Genomic DNA, 24,807 nt, shown 5'->3' on the forward strand with positions numbered 1-24,807 from the left:
CAATTATGCAGCCATCTCCAGGCAGTTTTTCTGCTCCGGTGTCTCCTGGTACTGAGGACATGGTTCCAATGCTCACAACAGAATCACAGATTCACACTGCGAAAAACAAGCCCTTCAGCCCAATTCATCCATAGATTGTAAAGCCAAACTGGACTGATTTACACTGATTTGGCCTCAATATTTCTAAAGGTCTTTTAAACATTATAATTGAGTCCCGCTTTACAACTTACTCTGGAAACTCATTCACACTCTTTGTGTGAAGGAAATTGCTCCCCATTAAATATTTTCCAGTCACTTTAAACCTATGCCACCTTGATTTGGGCTCCCCTACCCTGGGAAAAAGACTGCGACCATTCTCCTTATCTATGCCCCTCATCATTTTACCTATGTCAATGAGGTCATCCCTCAGCCTATACTCCAGGTGGAAAAGTCTCTCCTTCAGTCCTTCTAACAATCCTTCTGGTGAATATTTTCTCATCAGCACATATATATTTGAATTGGAATCTGTAAATCTGTCATTCCTTTTCTCCGTTAAACTCCAAAGATAATATAAACACACACAAACACCTACTGTACCTGCTGGAGAGATTAGAGCCATGACAGGGACTCGAGGAGAAAAAGAATTAAAGAGGTAGTACTGCACCACCAATCATCATGGTTGCAGGAGAAAAACTTCACCTAGCAAGGAGCCACAAACTTTATCAACATAGGAGCCAGCTGGAGGGACCAATTTGCCTTCTCCAGCACCTATTTCAGATGTTTCTCTATCACACATTCACGATGCATTTGACATATTTACCAGGGTCACAATCAAAAACATAATTCAGTTTGCACTGGCATATACTGTATTTGCAGATGCTAGTTTAGTGATAACATGCTCACCTTGAAGCCCATTGAGACCATGGAGATAGAAATGGATACATCAACAGTGTGCGCTTGAACACCATTTTGCCATTTGACACTGATATTTGACACAAAGTAATCATTTAATCCTAAATACCTTTGGCTTCAGATATTCTCTCCTTCTCAGATAAATTGTCGAGGTATCTGAAAAGTAAAAATATGCAGCAAATACAATCAACTGTCGAATGAAGAAAAAACTGCAGAACAATTGATATTATTTCCCCAATTACACATAATATATTCGTATTCACAACATACTAGAATGAATGAATGTTGTAAATTTACTGCAGTCATGGAAAAAGGCAAAGTTCAGGGGGAAACAGTGCTACATTAAATAAATGAGAAGTAACAAGTCCAACAATGTGCACAATACAGCTAGCAGAGTGCAACATACATTATTAATGACAGTCTATCGCGAAACCAAAAACAGTAACCGAGCAATGCAGTTTCATCAATTGTGCATGTAAACGAGTTGACCAGCAACATGTCCAACTTCTAATTCAATTAAAATCCATGGTAATTCTACATGCATATTAAGAAACAAAATAAAAACATGAAACTTTAAAAAGAAGATTGAAAATATAGATAATCATTAAATATATAGATCATTTTTATATTTTATTTCATATTTAATATGATTTTTTTGATGCAATGTTCACAGAAAAAGCTTTACATACTCGGAGAAGAGTGGATTTCCGTATTATCTGAATATTTTATGAATTGACTTCTGCTGCTTGTCTCTGAAGTAAAATTATTATTCAGCACACTTGCTGCAAAAATTGCAAGTTTAATTTGGTTCATATCAGTTATGCCATGTATACTTGAGAAGTTCTGATATGCATGTTACGTTGAGAAAGAAATTCCTTGGAGATTATATCTTGGTAGATAAAAGAAGGACACATTAAATTTTAATAGCATATTTTACTGATAATTAACTATTTGAATGAAATGGTGCAGCCGAGATAGGTAAACTGGTTGACCGTTTTGAGTTTTGTGTGCCCGATGGAGATGTGGGGGGGCTGGTAGTCATGGTGGGGAGCTGGCTGATGGAGGACCTCAGTTTTCTTCAGGCTGACTTCCAGGCCAAACATTTTGGCAGTTTCCGCAAAGCAGGACGTCAAGCGCTGAAGAGCTGGCTCTGAATGGGCAACTAAAGCGGCATCGTCTGCAAAGAATAGTTCACGGACAAGTTTCTCACAAAGATAAGCGTATACAGAGCCATTGTCATACCCACACTCCTGTTCGGCTCCGAATCATGGGTCCTCTACCGGCACCACCTACGGCTCCTAGAACGCTTCCACCAGCGTTGTCTCCGCTCCATCCTCAACATCCATTGGAGCGCTTACATCCCTAACGTCGAAGTACTCGAGATAGCAGAGGTCGACAGCATCGAGTCCACGCTGCTGAAGATCCAGCTGCGCTGGATGGGTCTTGTCTCCAGAATGGAGGACCATCGCCTTCCCAAGATCGTGTTATATGGCGAGCTCTCCACTGGCCACCGTGACAGAGGTGCACCAAAGAAAAGGTACAAGGACTGCCTAAAGAAATCTCTTGGTGCCTGCCACATTGACCACCGCCAGTGGGCTGATAACGCCTCAAACCGTGCATCTTGGCGCCTCACAGTTTGGCGGGCAGCAACCTCCTTTGAAGAAGACCGCAGAGCCCACCTCACTGACAAAAGGCAAAGGAGGAAAAACCCAACACCCAACCCCAACCAACCAATTTTCCCTTGCAACCGCTGCAATCGTGTCTGCCTGTCCCGCATCGGACTGGTCAGCCACAAACGAGCCTGCAGCTGACGTGGACTTTTTACCCCCTCCATAAATCTTCGTCCGCGAAGCCAAGCCAAAGAAAGAAAAAAGAACTATTTGAATAGACATACAACTTAAAGAAAGAAAACTTTTCCTGGGCAGCATTATTCATTATAGTTTCAGTATAAACTTAAGGTGAAACTTAAACAAGAGTTAAATCTTATGTAACATTATATTTTTGTTCTCACGGTTCTGACTTTGGAGCAAATTGCAATTTTTTGAACATTTTTAAGAAATATAATGAAGGGGTGTATCCTTGAAATGGTCAACAGTACCTCCATATGATATTAATGGGGCCACTTTCCTCATTTAATAAACACTTGTGGTTAGTAATGCAACAGCTTCATGTCTTCTGTGTCTTGACCTGTACCTGCACCAAGTGGGGATTGATACACCTGCTTCAAAACTGTTCCTTTTGTTACTCAAAATATTTACACAGGACCTGATGCATTTAGGATAAATGCTTTGCACTGTCGTGGATTGTTTATAAAGTAGCTACAACAAGGAATTTACCATCATATTATATTATTTTGATGCTCTGTACTGAATGTTGGAATGATTCAGCTATATGTTTGAGCTCCATAAGCATGTGGGAACTACAGCTGTGCTACCAATGGTTTGTTGTCCCAAGCTAGTCTATATCACCTCCCATATAACCATAGAACCATATAACCATTTACGGAGCGGAAACAGGCCATGTTGGTCTTTCGAGTCCGCACCGGTTCACTGATTTTGTGCGTCCTGTTCTTCTTCTTCTTCTTAACCATAGTCTCAATATCTCTTGAAAACCAAGGTTCCATACACCTTCCTTACATCTTGCCTTCTAATGTCGCTGTGAAAACAGGGAGAGATCCTCCAGCATTTCTGTGTGTTTTTACTTCCGTATTTCATTAAATTAAACTACTTTTTTCTTAATTTGCAGTTTTCTTTTAGTTTTAGTTCCTCTTTCCCAACTTGTTTTACATTTATACAGTATGGCTATTCTAAAACTGAAAGGAAGAAGCTTCTATCTCAGTAAAATTTCCTTCTGTGATGGGATAAGAGGACTTGAGTAAAAATATTAAAGAGTTTTAAAAAGATTTAAAAGATGAGAAAGCTTCTCTTTCTCAAGTTGCTGGAAATATGGGCAAACTACAAACTCTCATCCAAGAATCACAGCTCCAAAATTAAGGACCTGGAAACAGCTGTTGAAGTTCAAGATTCCCTGCTGGATGATATACAACATAATAATCTGGAACTAAGAAAATTTAACGACTTATTATTGAAGACAAACAAGAATTGATGAAAGTTGTGATCACAAATATAGTATCCATTTTTTCATTGGACTTCCTTGTTGATGATATTGAGGTATACAAAAGACTGCACAAAGGGACAGACAAGTCCATCACATGCACTAACCTCCCATCCTTTTGAAGACATCTACAAGATTATAAGATGTAAGAGCAGAATTAGGCTATTCAGCCTATTGAGTTTGCTCTCCTTTCAAATTTTCTCCTCAACCTCATTCTCCTGCCTTCTCCCCATCACCTGATCAAGAACTGGTCACTCCCCACTTTAAATGTAATCAGTGACTTGGCTTCCACAGCTGTCTGTGGCAATGAATTCCATTGATTCACCACCCTCTGACTGAAGAAATTTCTTCTTATCTCTGTTCTACAGGGATGTACTTCTTATTTTGAAGCTGTGCCCTCTGGTTCTCAAGTCTCCCATGACTTCTTTCTTATTGTAAAGGGTGCTGATCAATACTAATTGTGACTCTGCCTTATGGCAGGCAGAAGGCAATTTTGTGCAGAATTATGTTTGCTTTACTATTACTTTACAATAATGAAATCTTGATTCTTGATGGGAAACATATTCTCCACATCTACTCTATCCAGCCCTTTCAAAACAAAATTCAATTAGTTTCAATGTTTCAACCTTCCAAACTGCAGTGAGTCCAGGGACAGAGCTCTAAAATGCTTCTCATACATAAACCCTCTCAACCCTAGGATAATATTTCCCAACCTCTTCTGGACCCACTTCAACACCAGCACATCCTTCTTTAGATATGAGGTCCAAAACTGCTCACAATAATTCAAATACAGTTTGATCAATTCCTTATATAAAAAAATAAGCACCTTGTTGAGGTGCTTCTTCAAGAAGGCAGACAAAATTTTAACAGACCCCCTCACCCTTGATTTCTCACTCTGGTACTTTTAAGTAGAAGGTACACAAGCCTGAAGTCAGTTCAAGAACAGTTTTTTTCCCCAAACAGCTACCAGTCTCTTGTACCTCCTCATATCACCTGAACAAATATACAACAATGCCACCAAAGAGATATCTCACTACCAACACAACATAATTTTTCATAACTGGCCAAGTGTGAATATTTATTTATTATTCATTTTTGTTTCTCTTCTCTTTACATTTTTTTTCTTCACGGCACTTCAGTGTGAATTCTACTTGTGTTGAGGATAGTGTGTTTTACTTAACTAGAAAACAAGGGGGAATTATTGCATTTGTACACTGTACATGACAGCAAAATGCCATTTATTTATTCAATCATTCATCATAAATTAAGGTCTAGTTAGTGTTAATGGTGAAGAATACTAGCTTTCTTCCTTTATATCAAATTGGACCAAAGCTTGGGAACTTGCTGTAATATAATTGTTATCCATTTACATTGAATGAATTTTCCAATCCGTTGGCTGCATCAGAAAATTGGCATTCCAGATTAACACATTTCAAACAAACTGCTGCTATATTGATCTTTATCTCAATGTCTCATCACAAATTTTTACTTTAACTTTGAAATCAATGCTTTTTTTTTCTAATTGTAGCTAATGGCACATTGATCTGATTGTCTACTGGCCAACAGTGATCCCTGTCCTCTTACTACTGTACTTCTGAACCTGGATGAGTAGGAATCTCAAAGGTCTGAATAAATACCAACAATTCTGTCTCTGCACAAATCACTAAACTTCTCTCCAAGAATAAGGCAACCATTTCAATGTCCTCTTTCAGGACAAAATCCCCAGTCTGGAGATCTTGATTACAATCCATTGGCTGCATGGGTCATTGATCTCACATCTTACACCAAATGTTTGAGACAGGCACTCTATTTCAAACTCTTGATAGATGCTCAATGGAAAAGATTCAAGGATATATTCAAAATTTCCTCAAAAAATAAAACATCGAACAGTGCAGCACAGGAAAACTCTCTTTGGCTCACAATGTCTGTGCTGGCCATGATGTCTGTTTAATCTCATCTGCATCAATATGGACTCTGTGCCTCCAACCCTAACCCCACCCCCAACAATTCATCTCTAGGTGTCTCTGAAAATTTGCTATTGTATCTGCTTCCTCCACTTCCCCTGCAGTGTCCTCACCACTTTCTGCAAAAAGAAAAGCCTCACAAATCTCCTTTAAATTTTCTCCCTCTCACATTAAACCTATGCCCACTAGTACATGACATTTCTATCCTGGGGTTGGGTGGAAGATATTTGCTCTCTACCCTTTTTTTTCCTCACATAATTTTATGTTTGGTCATCCTTCAGTCTCCAATGTTCCAGTCCAAAGAAAACAATTAATGTTTTCCAACCTCCCCTGCGAGCTAATACTCCCTCATCCAGGCGACATCCTGGTGAATGTCTTTTGTAACCTCTCTAAAACCTTCACTTCCTTTCAGTAATGCAGCAATCAGATCTGCACACAATTCTTCAACTGTATCCAAACCCAAGTTAAACAATTATGCCAAACACCTTCTGCATGTATTGTCACTTTCAAGGACCTATGGACTGGCACCAAAGACACTTCTGTACATCAATCCTCCTAAAGGTCTTTCCTTTTATTGTCTGGTTCCCTTTTAAATTTGACCTCTCAAAGTGTAACACCTCACATTTCATGTAACTCATATCAACTAAAATATTTCCCAGTGTAAGTGTTGAAAGAATAGCTAAATACTTTAAATACCTTAGCGCATCTCAAGGAGGAAGTCAGGGAAATACAACCCAGTCCTCATCAAGGGCTCACTAGTGGAGAGAGTCAAGAAAATCAAATTCCTGGGTGTCAACATCTCTGAGGATCTGTCCTAGAGCCTCCATGTGGATGTAATCACAAAGGCTCACCAGCAGCTATACATTGTGAGGTGTCCAAAGAGATTCGCTATGGCACTGAAGAATCACAAAAACTTCTACAGGTGTACCATGGAGAGCATTCTGGCTGGTTGCATCAGTGCCTGTTATGGACATGCCAACTCCCAAAGCAAGAATAAATTCCACAGGGGATGTTAACCCAGCCTGCGACATCACAGGCACCAGACTTCACTCCATCTAGGACATCTACATGAGGTGGTGTCTTAAAAAAGTAGCCTCTATCCTCAAGGACACCCACCACCCAGGCCAAGTCCTCTTTACTTAGCTACCATCACGAAGAAGATACAGGAGACTGAAAACAAGCAATTGGCGGCATAAGGACAGCTTCTTCCCCACTTCCATCAGATTCCAGAATAATCATTGAACCAAAGACACTAACTTACTTTTCGTGCACTGTTATTTTTAGTTTTTATAGTAATGTTATAATATGAATGTTTGCATTATGATGCAGCCACAAAACAGAAAATTTCATGACTTGTTCATGACAATAAATTCTAATTCTGATTTGTAAATTTTCTGAAGGAAAAGTCTTTTAATTTTACTCACTGCAACATGGAATATTTACCTAACCTTCCATATTTATGTCTCTTTTTTTCTGTCGAGTCATACTGTGGGGTTTTTTAATTGCTATAATTGTTGTGTATCACTTTGGCTGCAGTATGCAATAATCTCAATGCCTTTGTGCATTGTGCTTTATGTACATGAGAATAAATTCTTATTTCATCTCAAATAAACAAATAAACTGCTTCAAACACTCTCCAGCCAGATGGCATTAACATTGACTTTTGGATAGGTGTGTGGTTATCCACTTTGGAGGAAAGAATGGGAGGGCTGAGTGCTATCTTAATGGTATCCAATTAGGAAAAGGGGAGATGCAAAGAGATCTGGGTGTCGCTGTGCATCAGTCATTAAAAGTGGGCAAGCAGGTGCAGCAAGCAGTAAAAAAGGCGAATGGTATGTTGGCGTTCATATCAAGAGGATTCGAGTCCAGGAGCAGGAGCAGAGAGGTATTGATGGATTGTATAGGGCCTTGGTGAGACCTCACCTGGAGTATTGTGTTCAGTTTTGGTCTCCTTATCTGAGGAAGGACATTCACCCTCCCTCTCCTTCTCCCTGTCAGCTATCCACCCCCTTCCCTCTCTATCCACCTAGCCCCCGCTCCTCCCCTGGCTTGCTGCTGTGTCCTCCCTCTCTTCTCCACCTATTACCTCCTGCCTTTGCGATCACACCTTCCCCTCTTAATCTTTTATTACAATGCCTAGCAACATTTTTCCATACCTTGATGAAGGGCTTAAGCCCGAAATGTCAGTTATGTATTTTTATCTTTGCTGTATAAATAACACTGTTTGACCTGTTGAGTTTGCCAACATCGTGTTTTTACCTCAGATACTTTGGTGCATGAAAACTATCTTCAGAACATCATACTCTGCTCTTAGACTCAATGGTGAGTCTATAGTGGTCCAGTCTCAATACCTGTCCACCTGACTATTTCAGATTCTTGTGTTTAGAAGTGATAATGCACAATTAGTGAAATTATTGATTTAAAATTTACTCTAATCATAATCACTCCAGCAACAGCATTTAAACGCATCCAATTTCTACTTATATCCTCAAAGCAAATTGAATGCAACTTTATATGGTAGTTTACAAACAGTGAGATATCTAAAATGTTCTTGAAATGTGATAACAAGTCTATTTTCAGCCAATTTACCTGTCCCTTGTATGTTGATAATTTTGTATTGCTTGATTTCATCAGGAAAAAATTAATGATTTTTCTATGTCAATCATGCAAAATACCTTTTGCCTGATCTCAAAGCCAATTACCTAAAACACCGTTTCAATAAATATTTAGTTTCTTGAACTAAAAAAAACATATAAGCCTTTGGACAGTTGGGTAGGCAACAGTTGAAAGTTATAGTCTATGTTCTGTTGGCTAAAGGGCAATAATGTGATCTTTATTAAATTCTGAATATATTCTGTGTGAGACTGAAAAGATCATATCTCTGCTGAATAATTCATTCATCTCAAATACTGTCACAACCTGGGTGTGACTCATAACGATTTCTTAGAAGATATACAGAATAATTTTCTAACCCAGTATGTTGAAGAACCAATGAGGGAACAGGCCATTCTAGACTGGGTTCTGAGTAAGGAGGAAGGGTTAGTTAACAATCTTGTTGTGCGAAGCCCTTTGGGCAAGAGTGACCACAATATGGTGGAATTTTACATTAGGATGGAAAGTGGCAGGATTAATTCTGTAACTCAGGTTCTGAACTTAAAGAAGGATGACTTTGAGGGTATGAGATGCAAATTGATTAAGTTAGATTGGCAAATGTCACTTAAAGGATTAACTGTAGAAAGGCAATGGCAAGAATTTAAGAATCACCAGGATGAAATACAGCGTTTGTTCATCCCGGTTTAGGAAAAGAATAAATCAAGGAGGGTATTACATCCTTGGATAACAAGGGAAATCAGGGAGAGTATCAAGTGTAAAGAGGAAGCGTATAGACTAGCCAGGAAAGACAGAAAACCAGAAGATTGGGAGAAATTCAAAGTTCTACAGAGGAAGACAAAGGGATTAATCAGGAAAGGCAAAAGAGATTATAAGAGAAAGTTGGCAGGGAACATAAAAAATGACTGCAAAAGTTTTTATAGATATGTAAAGAGAAAGAGACTAGTAAAGACAAATATGGGTCCCTTGCAGTCAGAAACAGGTGAATTGGTCATGGGGAACAAGGACATAGCAGACCAATTAAATAACTACTTTAGTTCGGTCTTCACTAGGGAAAATATGAATAATCTTCAGGAAATAATAGGGGACCATGGGGCTAATGTGATGGAAGGACTGGGGAAAATAAGTGCAAGATATGAGGTTGAGTTGGATAAATTGAAGGGATTAAAGGCAGACAAGTCCCCAGGGCCAGATGGTCTGCATCCCAGAGTGCTAAAGGATGAAGCCCATGAAATAGTGGATGCATTGTTGATAATTTTTCAAAACTCTTTAGATTCTGGAGTAGTTCCTGAGAACTGGAGGGTGGCTAATGTAACTCCACTTTTTAAAAAGGGAGGGAAAGAGAATCAGGGAATTATAGACTGGTTAGTTTGACATCGGTAGTGGGGAAAATATTCGAGTCATTTATTAAAGATGTGATTGCGGCACATCTGGAAAGTTGTGAATTCGTTGGTCAGAAGCCAGCATGGTTTTATGAAGGGAAAATCGTGTCTGATTAATCTTATTGAATTTTTTGAGGATGTAACTAGTGGAGTGGATAGGGGAGAACCAGTGGATGTGGTTTACCTGGATTTTCAGAAGGCTTTTGATAAGGTCCCACATAGGAGATTACTATACAAACTTATGGCACATGGTATAGGGGATATGGTACTGAGGTGGATAGAGAATTGGTTGACAGATAGGAAGCAAAGAGTAGGAATAAACGGGTACGTTTTGGAATGGCAGTCAGTTACTAGTGGGGTATCACAAGGCTCAGTGCTGGGACCCCAGTTATTTACGATATATATTAATGATTTAGATGAGGACATAGAAAACAGCATTTCCGAGTTTGCAGACGACACAAAGCTGGGTGGGATTGTAAGCTGTGTAGAGGCTGTTAAGAGTGTGCAGGTTGAGTTGGACAGGTTGGGTGAGTGGGCAAATGAATGCCAGATGCAATATAATGTGGATAGGTGTGTGGTTATCCACTTTGGAGGAAAGAATGGGAGGGCTGAGTGCTATCTTAATGGTATCCAATTAGGAAAAGGGGAGATGCAAAGAGATCTGGGTGTCGCTGTGCATCAGTCATTAAAAGTGGGCAAGCAGGTGCAGCAAGCAGTAAAAAAGGCGAATGGTATGTTGGCATTCATATCAAGAGGATTTGAGTCCAGGAGCAGAGAGGTATTGATGCATTGTATAGGGCCTTGGTGAGACCTCACCTGGAGTATTGTGTTCAGTTTTGGTCTCCTTATCTGAGGAAGGACATGGGCTTCATTGTCATGGAGAAAGTGCAGAAAAGGTTGACCAGATTGATACCAGGGATGGTGGGACTTGCATATGAAGAAAGGCTAGAAGGACTGGGCTTGTACTCGCTGGAGTTTAAACGATTAAGAGGAGATTTAATAGAAACATTCAAAATTCTTAAGGGATTTGACAGGCTAGATGCAGGAAGATTGTTCCCAATGTTGAGCAAGTCTAGAACCAGGGGTCACAGTTTAAGGATAAAGGGGAAGTCCTTTAGGACTGAGATGAGGAAGAATTTTTTCATTCAGAGGGTGGTGAATTTATGGAATTCTCTGCCACAGGAAGTCATTGAGGCTGGTTCCATAGATATATTTAAGAGAGAGTTAGATTTAGTACTTGTGACTAGGGGAATCAGGGGGTATGGAGAGAGAGCTGGAACAGGGTACTGAGTGGATGATCAGCCATGATCAAAATGAATGGTGGTGTAGGCTTGAAGGGCCAAATGGCCTACTCCTACACCTATTTTCTATGTTTCTATGTTAACTGTTACATAGCTTACCTGAGATTGTTATTTAATATTAGCTCCTCTTGATCACCTCCTCAATCTGGAGATAAAAACCTTCATGCTAATTTTTTTCAGATTTCTAACATGTGAGAAAAGGCCAATTCTGGAGAATAACATTTTGGATTCCAAACCATCAAACTGGAATAGAGTTTGATACTTATCAGGGTAGGCATTTTCTCATACCTTGATGAAGGGCTCAAGCCTGAAATGTCAATTATGTATTTTTATCTTTGCTCCATAAAGGGTGATCGGCAATTAAACCGGCCCCCCTGCCAGGCTAAACACCCTGCAGGATGAAAAACAAGGCCTGTTAAAGGGCAGACAAACATGCCATGAAGCACAGAAAGGGCATCCAATGTACTGAGTCTTGGCCTGGCCACTCTCTGCAACAGAACTTACCCCAGCCACCTCGCACCTCACCATGCCACTGGATCCGGGAGGAATTGTCAAGAGGGTTGGTCTACACCTGTGCAACCTTCTACTTACCTAAATCCATTCTCGCACATGCTGTTCCTTTCAAAGGAGTGAGGTATCCTATGAAACCCCACAAACTGACTGAAAGGAGCCATCATCATGTTATGGGGTGAATAGGCATCATAATGGATGCTGTTTACCAGCTAAGCTTCTCCAGAATTTTGTGTTTTTACTTGATATTTATCAGCTTTAGGGGTAGGGAACACTCAAACAGGTAAGGTTTGATTTTGATCCCACTGGGAAATTAGATTGCTATGAAAGCAGTAAAAGTTAAAGTTAAGATTGATTGTAAATGTACTTACATGACATCACATACAACTCTGAGATTCTTTTTCCTGTGAGTCAGGCAAAATTTCAATTGGTAATTGTAAATTGTATTAAAGAAAAACAATGTATACAAAAGAGAAATGCAAACAAAGACATTTTGAGCAGACGTATGGCACCAGGCTCTTCAAGCCTGAATCTAGATTAAAGAGTTCACATTTGAAACATTGTCCATTTTTCTTCCACTTATGCTGCTCAACCCACTGTTTCTCTGGCAGGTTGTTTGTTGCAGATTCCAACAACCACAGTCTCTCAAGGGTCTTCAGATCTCCAAAGCCTTCCTGCCATTCATTATAACCATTGCTGATCGACCAGGGAGTCCAACCCATTCTGTGCTGTAATATACCTTGAGTCTTACCAAATTTCACTTCAAGCCTTTTTAATAATCTCAAGGATTATTGGCACAGATAGAGAATTCTCAAAATTCACTACTCTTCTTGAAAAGAAATTCTTAGTTTTCATTGACTTGCCCTTTTATTTTGAAATTGTATCCCTTCATTCAAGTCTCTCACTATTAAAAACAATTCAAAATCTACTCCATCATTAGTTTCTATGAAATAACTCCCTATTTATAACAATTACATAATTAAATCATAACTCGTATTTTGTCCAAAATCAATATTGAATATAAACATTATAGAAATAATACACATAAAATTCCCTTGAGTAATATATTTTCTACTTCTCTGATTTGATCATGAAGTTCTGTAATAATGAAAAGGAAAAAAAAATAACTTGCATATTTCTGAACTGCACCTCCTCTGTATTAGAGGCAAATATATAATTTACCTACCTAACTATCTCCTGCCTGATAACATTTGAGATTTGTAGACAAGAACACCCAAACCCTCTAAACTTCACTCACTTGTAATTACTTTCCATGGAGATAATAACCTACTTTTTGATTCATCTCACCAGATGAAACTTCATATGCTAATTTTTTACCCATTAACTCGAATTACTTTTATGCTAATTTTATTTTCAAACTGTGGCCTTCCAGAGGAGTGAGAACAGATCTCTTAAAAACAACTTTCAATTTTCATTTTATCTATGGTAACATATTTTCAATCCATTCTCATACAACTCCTTCCATGCCATGAGCTGATAATTTGTGTACCAGTGTCTTAAATGGCACCTATTACATCACACTTTGTCACATGGGTTTTGGTAAACAAAAATACACCACATCTGCAGGTTTCCTCTATCAACTCTACTTATAATATTCTCCAATAACTTGAGAAAATACGTCAAACCTGATCCACTCTATATGAAACCAGATTGATAAACTTGGACTATATTCATCTTTTAAAATTTTTTTCTTTGAATATTGATACATTTTTCCAACACTGGACGTTAAACAAATTAGCTTACAGTTTCTTAATTTGTGTCTTTTACTTTTCTTGAACAAGGGTGCGATATCATCTTCCAGTCCACTGAGACTCTCCCAGAATTCAGAAAGTTTTCAAAACTTAAACCAATGTGCACACTAACTTCACAGCAATTCCCTTTTAAAATGTTGAGCCTCTCCATCTTTTCTGGCTTGACACCTGTTGATTTTTCTCACGAGAAATTAATTAAGCCCATGCAAAAACTTTGTTTCAAGAATCTGTCCTTTCCTTGCATCCTGATTTTTATTACTCAGCTTCATTCATTTGAGGTATCAGCCCTACCTTACCCAATGTGGTAAAACACTGTTGTGTCTTGATTGACTGTTACTGGCTGGACACGCGTCCAGAGACTAATCCTATCCATAGTCCCTTGCATGTTCTCTTTCTCTTTGCTTCGATCAGTTGATGAGGTTGTACGTAGTTCCTCTCTTTAGTTAATAAAGGTCTGATAGTTTCTCGATTTCAGCCCTTGGTAATTATTTATGGTGCATCACCCAACCTCTTCCTTTTTGTCTATCAACATGATTTTTTAACTGTATTAATATTTCATACGTTTCTGTAAAAATCAATATTCTTTCTTTTTTTATGTATTTTGTTCCTGATTCCCTAAAAATAATGCCACTAGAGCTTGATATGTTGTATGCCCAATTTTTCATTTTAACATTATCCTTAACCTCCTTTGTTAGGCATGCATGGCACCTCATTCTCAGGTGAAGAAAGGTCATCCACCTGAACCTTTAATTTGGCTTTTCCCTCTACAGATACTGCTACATCCTCTGAACAGATCCAGTATTTTTATTTCCATGATCAACTGATAATCCTATTACTACTATCAGGTTCTCAAATCCAAAAAAAATGTCTTGAATCATGAAACATGAAATTTAAATGGCCTTCTAATGTTCATCCAAGTAAATACTACTACTAACTCTTTTGCCTCCGGTCGTTGTAAATCATAGGTGCTCTGACATACATGGCATTATTACTGCATTTAAAAAGATATTGCAGCTACTGATATCTCATTCTCTGTGGACAAACTGGCTGCTTAAAAATAGGACTTTTCTTGTCAAGTGTCACTGTGTTGCTACCAAATTAATGAAATGCATACCTCTTCAGCTAGCTTGTGCAGTAATACACTGCCACAAAGCTCCGTGAGCTGCTGAACTGAAATCTCGTGCGAGTAAGCTGGTAGTTCTGGCATGTGAATAATGACACTACGGCAGATGTGAGCAACATCTCTTTCACGTGAGACAACACTTGTTTTCAAAATCTGAATCTATTCCTATGGTAACAGGAATGGACCGATGCGTTACTTAAACTATTGAGAAAATAATTTCAATTTTCCAGACTTTTCAAGAAAAAGGAACCCAATCATCTTTTCAATCCATCATGCCTTCCTGAAACAGTTTGGCTGCATGATAACCTGAAGACAAAAATGTGGACATGATTTTGCTTTTGTGTGAGACAATTTTTTGTTTCTGAATTGCAGATTGAGAATATCAAAAGAAAATCAGTCCTAAAATTCCACTGAAATTTAGACATTATTTTCAAAATGTCTTCACTTTAACATATGACATGGAGAAACATTTTTCATTACAAATCGTATGAACCAAAGGAGAACTTTTGCTTAAATACAAGTCTCATTGAGCTTTCATGCTCCAATTTGTTTAATCAGAAATTGTGAGTGCTTCTTGAAGCAGAATTTTTGAAATTAGTTTATGCTTTATTTCATGCTGTGTTTTTTTTCCTACAGATATGACATTCATTTGAAAATAGAAAACTTATGACAATAATGAAATGAATAATTAACTAAATGCAGACATTCCCAATGTGAATCATTGCCTGATAATTGAGGGATTTATTATGCGAGGGAAAAAAAATCTGTTTTTACTGAGTAAACCAAGGTTATTTTTTCAAATCTCTGGTCTCCTCTGGGACAACATGAATTCAGGGGGAAAAAAAAATCTTAATGAAAATCCACAGTTTGTGATAGAGCGAATCCAGTTCAATGTGATTTATGTTGCATCCCACAGTAATCAGAACATGGAATGTGCTGCGTAACGTTCGCGATATGTTCTGTGAAATTTGGCATTATGCGATGTGGACATTGTGCAAACACCACATTATATACTTAGCAAAACTCTATGGGATACTGTAATGTACCTGTAAACTTTTTATTTGCAAGTAGATATCAGTGTGGAGACCAACTCAGGGCTGTGGAGAGAAAGTGGGCAGTGAAACTAGTTTTGGAACTGATTCAGGTCTATGGGGAGAGAGCAGGGAGTCGGATCAGTTTGGGTATACTGTATACAATTTCCTATAGCTGGCGATCACTTTTTCTAAATTGCTGTGAACTTGTTCACGGTAACTGAATAATTATACAGTCTGACATTGTCCGAATGGACATTAAGCGGCACATATCTGTACTGTTGCCATATAACAAAAAAATATATAAAGTAACTCTGCTTTATGGGAAAATGCAAGTCAGATTTGCAAAGTTTACATTTAAATGCATGTTGATTGGGAAGCTGGCAGGAAGATGAGATTACTTTTTCATGATAGCAAGAATGGTAATGGCTAACAATTATTTTCTAAGGTGGTTATCAATGGTTTCAGATTAACATGGCAGAAAATGACCAAGATTTTAATCCCTAAAATTGACATTCAGGGAAACAAACAAACCAACCAAAAGTTGAAGGAGATCTGATTTGCAGAATTGCAATTTGTGATTTTGCCTCTTCTGAACCATTTTTTGCATCTTCTGCATTAGATCTACTGGAGTACTTCTAACATAAACATGTCATTTCGACTAGAAAAGAAGCTGTATTGTCCATCTAACCACTTGTCACAGTATTTGTACAAGTATAGAACTGCTAAGCTGAAAAGATGAAATATATTCATGTAGATTTCTTAGCAATACTGCAAGCTCTGTGGATTTGCAAAACCTTTTCCTGCTCATGTTGAGTTAAAGCATATTTATAATTGTAGACTCATTATTCCATCGTCCAGGTTCAGTTCTCAAATAGGTGCATGACTTAATTATGCACTGATTATTTCAAAAAGCATTTTAAAACACATGGAGGTAACACAGGTCCACATGCAATGACTTTATGTCTTTAAAAACATCAAATATCACTGAAGAAGAGCTCAATGAAAAAATATAATTACAGTGTTAAAGGGTGAAGTGATGTTAGCTGGGAGCGGCAGGCACATATGCAGTTACTCTGTGCATTTTAATGGATCCTGGAGGTGTCTTTCATGATAAGCAGAGTGTTCAAATGAAAATGGACACAATTAATTCAGATGCTAAGACTGGATTACAGTCTCATGTCTCAGCATAAGCAAGACAGCCCACTGGGGTGGAATTACAAATGAAGCATTAAAGTGTCTGGGCAAATCTACAGGATTTACAATATTACTATGAACATCTTCATGCTCGCCCCTGGGTCCATACCACTTTAATCACAGTATCTGCATGAGAGAAATGGTGTCACAAGTTAAAACCAGGTTAGAAAAGGAAAACAAAGCTTCCTGAATGTTATTATTTAATGACACTGCACGATAATAATGGTAATTAGTAAATACACAATGAGAAATGGTAGATTGAATGGAATGAGCCACCCCATTGTGCACTTGATTAGTCTGCCAGTGTAAATGAATCCCACAGATCTGAATATACCCTTTGAAATTGCATAGTCCTGCCCTTCCAATATAAATTAGCTCTACATTAAATTAATGTTTCAGTCCTGCTTGTATACTGCCAGTAGTATTCACAAAAATAGGCTGTGCATTTTAAAATTGGATGACTTTTACAGTCCAGTAAATTTCACAGATGAACATCATCAGAAGGAGTTTGGAGAAGTGTTCAGTATTCACTTTTGCCCTGTCTGGTGTAAATGGCAGCTCTGAGGACATTAGCAGTAGTTTTGCTCTGGAGTCTCAAAGCAAATGTAATTATTAGCAGTAGTTTAAAGACTCCAAATTCTACAAACTAACATACGTCGTTGTTTCTCCTCATGACTTAGTTTCACTCCCATTTTCTGCCTCCCAAAGATGCAGACTGGACTAACACGGGAACCGAAGCTTTTTCCACAGGTGGACGATCCTTTTATTTACCTCTTGGAACAACCACACACACCAAGACAGTGCAGTTTCCAGAACAGCCGACACAGAAAGTTCATGTTGCTTTCCCTGTGCCAAGGTATTTAGGTCGTATAGACGGGAAATTTGCAATGAAGTTGATGAAATTAACACTCCTGGAAAACAATCAGTTAAGCTGAAGTTTAGAGTAAGTGAATGCGTAAATCTTTGTTGCTGGTAGATTTGAACTGATTTAGTTTTATTAATATTGCTTCATGAAAACCTTGTTGTCGGCTTTCATGGAAATTTCTGCAAGAATCTCAGAGATGGTCAATGAAGGGGAACCATAGTTCAGGAATTGTATCCTTCATTTCCCCCCCCCCGCATTTGACTTTACTTGCTTGAGGAACCTCACCCAATTTCGGGGCAATATAGTTGAAAGCATAACAAAAATATCAAACTTTCTACATGATGTGCTATCAGCAAATCCAAAGACTAGAAGTTACCTGACTGATAGGTTTTTGTTACCATAAACAGAAGGCACGTCTCATGTTGGTGTCTTGAGGAGGGGTTGTGGTGTTGCTGACGTCATTAGGGTAATCAAGGGAGAGGAGCAAATGATAGAATGAGAAGAAGACGAAATGAACTGACCCAGTGTGTAAAAGTAGATGACACAATTTTCTTGTTTATTTTCATTGTGTGATGGCATTGTTTAATGCGTTTATTGTATTGTATATGTTGAACGTTTAGTGGGTAGGGAGGGGGTGGAAAGGAGGGAGGGAAGGGCAGGGGAAAAGGGGAGAAAATGACACTGTGTATATTCAAGAGGGAAATGTATTTTAGGTAATATGGTTCATAGTGTGAAAAATTAAAAAAATTAAGAAAACAAAGTGGTGGTGGGGAGGCAGCCATACACATAAAGACAGTATTAACAGTGGTTCCACCACACTACACAAAAAGTGTGTACGCTGAAATTTTACCCTCTTGTCCAACACCAGGCTGCTCACTCCTTCATTTAATTGACCAAATAAGCTATTTAAGACAATATTCAGACTTTAAGATTTATTGTTCTCGCGTCAAAGTCAGGAAGTTAAACGTAAATGAGAAGTAGTGAGCTATTTGAATATTAAGAAACATGCAGCTTTTGTTGGTTGTGCTATATTTTTTTCCCTATATCAAGCATTACCCCAACTTGCTTCAAGCCCACTTCTATTCAAATCTCCTGATTTCATGGTAATACAAGTCATTACAGAGGATAATCAATATGGCTGAGAAAGTCACTGGGGTCTCCCTTTCCTCAATTGATGGCATTTGCCAGAAGCATTGCTTAACTAATTGCTCAAATAATTAAAGAGGATCCCCTCCATCCAGTGTACAGTATCCAGCCACTAGTATCAAAATTAGGATTGCCAGTCTGGTAAATAGCTTCTTTTCACAGGTTGTGAGTTTGATGAACAGTATCCTGTAACCAAGGTAATGATCCCAAAATATTTACATTTATAAATATATATGTATTAAATTATATCCTTACATATACTGTTATATGTGATTATGTTGTTTTGTGCATCGTGTGTGTACGTGTGTGCACCGTGGTCCAGAGAAACATGGTTTTGTTTGGTTGTATATGGACAATCAGATGATAATAAACTTGAATCATCAGATAAGGGGCCAATACATTTTCAGAAAGCAGTCAAGGCAGATGTGCCAGCAACATCTTCTGTGGATGTTGTCTGACTACATATTATCCAAACAAATCATATGCTTCTTTTTGATGTTGGCTGATTTTCCAGGCTTTAGGAAACATGGCAGGTTAAGGAAAAGCTAGACCTAATGGATAAGTCCAACAATATCACTACTAAAGAAGCTAACAGATGAGAAGCATTTCCTCCCAGGACAAGTTTAGCAGAAAAACTCGACTTTTTTCCTCATGTCTGTGATCTCCCTCTGCAAATTTCCCAGCAGCCTACATAAACACCCATTTATCTCCAATGGAGTTCTACCACAATTAACTATCAATAGTTCTCAAGCTACTATCCATTTCACACCCAAACCCAAACCCATTGAAAAATTACAATATGCATCATCTTTCATTATATCCCATTGCTACTGCTAGATGTTTTGCTACCAAATTAACAGCCTGCCAGTCAAGCAAATTGACCATATGGCTGAAAGATTGGTGAAAATAATTAAAAGAATGTCTTCAGTTCAAAAGGGTGGAAACTTGTAGCTCTATCATTTTGTTTTTACTTTCTCCACTGCCCCTACATCTGTTCTAAATTTGCAATCTGGTGAAAATAACAGACAATCAATGAAAGGAAAAGAAAATACACACTCAAATTCTGCATCTCCTATAAGATCTAAAATGCAGAGAAAACTGAAATAGTTTCATAGGTTTCCTCAAGGCTGTGTTGTCAGCATTTATGATTTGTTCCTATTTTTCTTACTTGCCGTACCTAATTGGAGACAAGTTAACATTTTTGGAACAGCAGTTCATGCAGAAATTTACCATTTTACAGCCTTGACCAGCAGCAATAGAAATTCACCAAGGCAATGGTATCTCCAAAACAATAACTTTATTAATAACTATTAATAATATAAAATCTTACTTAACTCTAAACTTAACCCCTTTATGCACAAGTGTGTGTGTGTGTGTGTGTGTGTGTGTGTGTGTGAAAACCCAAACCATTACAGTTCAGGTATAATTTTAAAGTTTAATCTCAGAAATCCTTTGTGTTGAAACTCAGAGTTTAAAAAAAATTGCCATTCACATGTTCTCAAACTCACAAATTCTTTGAAGATTTGTTTTCAGAGAAATGTTTCATTATACAAAGGTTTTCTACAAATCCCTCTCTCTCTCTTGCATGGTGGTTTTGGAATTTGTGTTTCACATGACGATTTCACAGACTCAGGTATGAGGCACACGAAGTTACCATCAAAATGGTTATGATACAGAAACAAGAATGATCTTGCTTTCTTTTACGCAGAATTGGGTCAGTCACAAATGACTATTACAATAGCCATTTTTTTTTTTCTTTGGCTTGGCTTCGCGGACGAAGATTTATGGAGGGGGTAAAAAGTCCACATCAGCTGCAGGCTCGTTTGTGGCTGACAAGTCCGATGCGGGACAGGCAGACACGGTTGCAGCGGTTGAAGGGGAAAATTGGTGGGTTGGGGTTGGGTGTTGGGTTTTTCCTCCTTTGCCTTTTGTCAGTGAGGTGGGCTCTGCGGTCTTCTTCAAAGGAGGTTGCTGCCCGCCAAACTGTGAGGCGCCAAGATGCACGGTTTGAGGCGTTATCAGCCCACTGGCGGTGGTCAATGTGGCAGGCACCAAGAGATTTCTTTAGGCAGTCCTTGTACCTTTTCTTTGGTGCACCTCTGTCACGGTGGCCAGTGGAGAGCTCGCCATATAACACGATCTTGGGAAGGCGATGGTCCTCCATTCTGGAGACAAGACCCATCCAGCGCAGCTGGATCTTCAGCAGCGTGGACTCGATGCTGTCGACCTCTGCTATCTCGAGTACTTCGACGTTAGGGATGTAAGCGCTCCAATGGATGTTGAGGATGGAGCGGAGACAACGCTGGTGGAAGCGTTCTAGGAGCCGTAGGTGGTGCCGGTAGAGGACCCATGATTCGGAGCCGAACAGGAGTGTGGGTATGACAATGGCTCTGTATACGCTTATCTTTGTGAGAAACTTGTCCGTGAACTATTCTTTGCAGACGATGCCGCTTTAGTTGCCCATTCAGAGCCAGCTCTTCAGCGCTTGACGTCCTGCTTTGCGGAAACTGCCAAAATGTTTGGCCTGGAAGTCAGCCTGAAGAAAACTGAGGTCCTCCATCAGCCAGCTCCCCACCATGACTACCAGCCCCCCCACATCTCCATCGGGCACACAAAACTCAAAACGGTCAACCAGTTTACCTATCTCGGCTGCACCATTTCATCAGATGCAAGGATCGACAATGAGATAGACAACAGACTCGCCAAGGCAAATAGCGCCTTTGGAAGACTACACAAAAGAGTCTGGAAAAACAACCAACTGAAAAACAATAGCCATACAACTTTGCTTTCTCACCAAATGGTTTCTGTGTGTGTATGTGTCTTTGCGTGTCCCTGAATCCAACCCACAAAATAATTTACTAAATAATATAATTTATAACTAAATATTAATAATAACACAATTCGGTCACAATTGTATGTAAGCATATTAGAGTGTGTGTGTGTGTGTGTGTGTGTGTGTGTGTGTGTGTGTGTGTGTGTGTGTGTGTGTGTGTGTGTGTGTGTGTGTGTGTGTGTGTGTGTGTGTGTGTGTGTGTGTGTGTGTGTGTGTGTGTGTGTGATATTACACATAAAAATAAATAAGATTTATTTACAATATGTTGCAAATGTTAAAAAATACATTACATTTGCTGGAATTATATTCTAAAAATAATTTATATTGCAATCACCTTTTGAATCACAGATCTTTGATGTCACTTGTCTCTTCACACCAGTATTTATCTCCCATTTGAAAATGATAAAATTGGATTCTGGAGTATAATCAAAAGATGAGCCTACATATGGATCAAATATGATGCTTAATTTTCAATTGAGACAGTTAAAAATTAATAGGGTAAAATGCAAATTAGCATGCTGTTATTATGACAGCTATAGAACAAAGATATCATGTTCAAAATGAAATCAAATGTATATCAATACCAGGCATTTGTTTATTTACATCATTATCATCATAATGCAGATTTATTTTTGTATGAGCTGTTTCTTTTATAAATCCCATTTGTAAATAAAATATTCAAAAGTCTATATCGGGCAGATACTACATCATATGGCACACAAATATTTTAGAGATGACATGGCCTCAATGGTTTTTCATCAACTCAGAAAATCAAAATTTGAAAAGTACCCAATGCTCCTTTCCTTATTTCCCATACCCCTGTATCTGTCACCCAAGCCCATCTAGTACACTTCTGATTTTGATTTCAATTGCCAAGAGATCTATTTAACAGGGTGATTTTTTAAACATATTTTTTCTTTTCTGTTTATATCTTGGAAGAATAAATTGACTTGTTGTTCATTTTGTGAAATGCAATGTGACATTGAGAGAGTGGCTGGTTAGTCATGGTTGTCCGAGCATTAAGATATAAATCAGGCTTGATGGACCAGCCTATCAATTTCACATGAATGGTCAAAATAAGATTTTGCTCCTGGTCTTGTACCTGTAGTCACAGAAGGCCAAATCTCATCTAAAGTGGAAACAGCAAAGAAAAATGAAACCGACTGCATTTCATTAAAAAATTAGAAAGCTGTAAATTATTAATTACTGAAAAATAGAGATTGACTTCTCTTGTAAATAGAATGAACAATGAAGAGGAGAGTGGACTACCATCTTCCTTCTATTCTCCACAATTTTTCAAGACAATAGGGACCAGAGTCAATGCGCAGAGTGTTTAGTTAATTTATCAAAGTGATTACTGTTCATTTGATTTTTTAAAATTCTGTTAAACAAAATCCACACAAACCTGGGGAATTTCCTCACATACTTCTTTATAGAGATAGATGGACTCTGAATATATACTTCAGATCAGATTGATGACTCCTCACATTCTTAAAGAATTATGTCTCTATATCTTCTCAATCTCAATGAAAGATCTTTTCTTTAACTTTGTTTACAGCAAACAACATCCATTGAAGCCAAGCCCAATGAATGTTGTACATAGCCATTGTAGCTATTGTGTGTTCACAATTATGTACAATTATATATACTTGTCTTTGTGGTCTCCATCGTCCATTTCTCTTCTTCATTGTATTTACAAATCACAATATTTTTTAAGACTCTAAGAAAATACTGCTGAATATTTGCTTTCACTTTCAGTTGCATCAGGAAACCAAACAAGATTTCAAAGAAAATATTGAACATTATGGAATTGTGAATATTATTTTCTCCAATTCTACCAGGATAAAATTAAATCACGTTCTTTGACAATAAGGAAAGAATTCCATGAAAACTTTGATGTAATGTGTTGTTGATAAAGTAACCAAATATCATTTGGACAGGATGTTTCTTTAAGAAATAATTCCTGCTCGATCAGCCTTGCATGAGGTTTATCATGTGTCAAATAGATTGTGATTTCATTCTGGATCAGGCAATGCTAGAAACTCCAATTTATGAGGAGCCTTCAATTCTAAATCCATATTAGTTTTGAAATCTGTTCAAAACTATTTATTTGTACCTTATAGCATTGCCTTAAATAGCACAGCCAGAATGTTGGTTTTGTGGGCTTTTTGAGGGATTAGAACACAGCCCATAGAATTAATTTAATATTTTTGTAATACTGCTGGCCTTAGAATATCTTGCTTGGACTAACTGCCAACTGTTGGTAATTGAAGTATCACAAGTCCTTGTCGCTGCTTTGGTATTTTTTTAATTTTTTTTAATTTTTTTTATTTTTCACACCATATATCACATTAGCCATGATATACACTTTTTCTTTTTCACACATATACAGTGACTTTTTCTCCCCCCCCTCCCTCCTCCCAAGCCACCCCCCCCACCCTCACCCCTCTTGATGGACTCAAAGCTCTCACTAGCTTAACTCTTGCATGTGGTTAAAATGCTATTAAATAGAATGATTGCTCTCTATTTCTCTACATTAAGTTTGCTAAATAGCAGCTAAACATTAATACGTCAGGTGTGGATTGAAGGGTAGCACTCTTGCCTCAAAGTCAACAGGTTTTGAAATGAAGTCTCATTGAAGAAACTTGAACAGAAAATTCTAGGCAGGAATTCTAGAACATAATGAAGGTTAGCTGCTGTTTTGAATATGATGTTGAAGCAAAGCTCTATCTACTTTCTTAAAAGGTTTCATACCAAAATTTAAAAGACCAACATGTGATAGTTCGACCCCACTGGCAAGATAGAAAGACAAGCGTTTGAATACACACAGAACTATAGAGCAATATAAACACCTATATTAAGTCACGCTTGCGTGAATGAGCGGTATTAAAGTCAGGTAGACCCATGGTGACCCTAGTTAATACCAGAACCTTCTTCGAAGGTTCAAGAGAAAAAGTACAATATTTAAGGCATATTCTTGCATGCAAATTTGATAGGCATCTCTTTAAACCCATTGTTACAAGTTTATGTTTTACCTTTTGCATATCTCCTTTCTAAAGACAGGAAAA

The sequence above is a fragment of the Narcine bancroftii genome, chromosome 8, assembly GCF_036971445.1.
Source record: "Narcine bancroftii isolate sNarBan1 chromosome 8, sNarBan1.hap1, whole genome shotgun sequence".
Classification (NCBI taxonomy): domain Eukaryota; kingdom Metazoa; phylum Chordata; class Chondrichthyes; order Torpediniformes; family Narcinidae; genus Narcine; species Narcine bancroftii.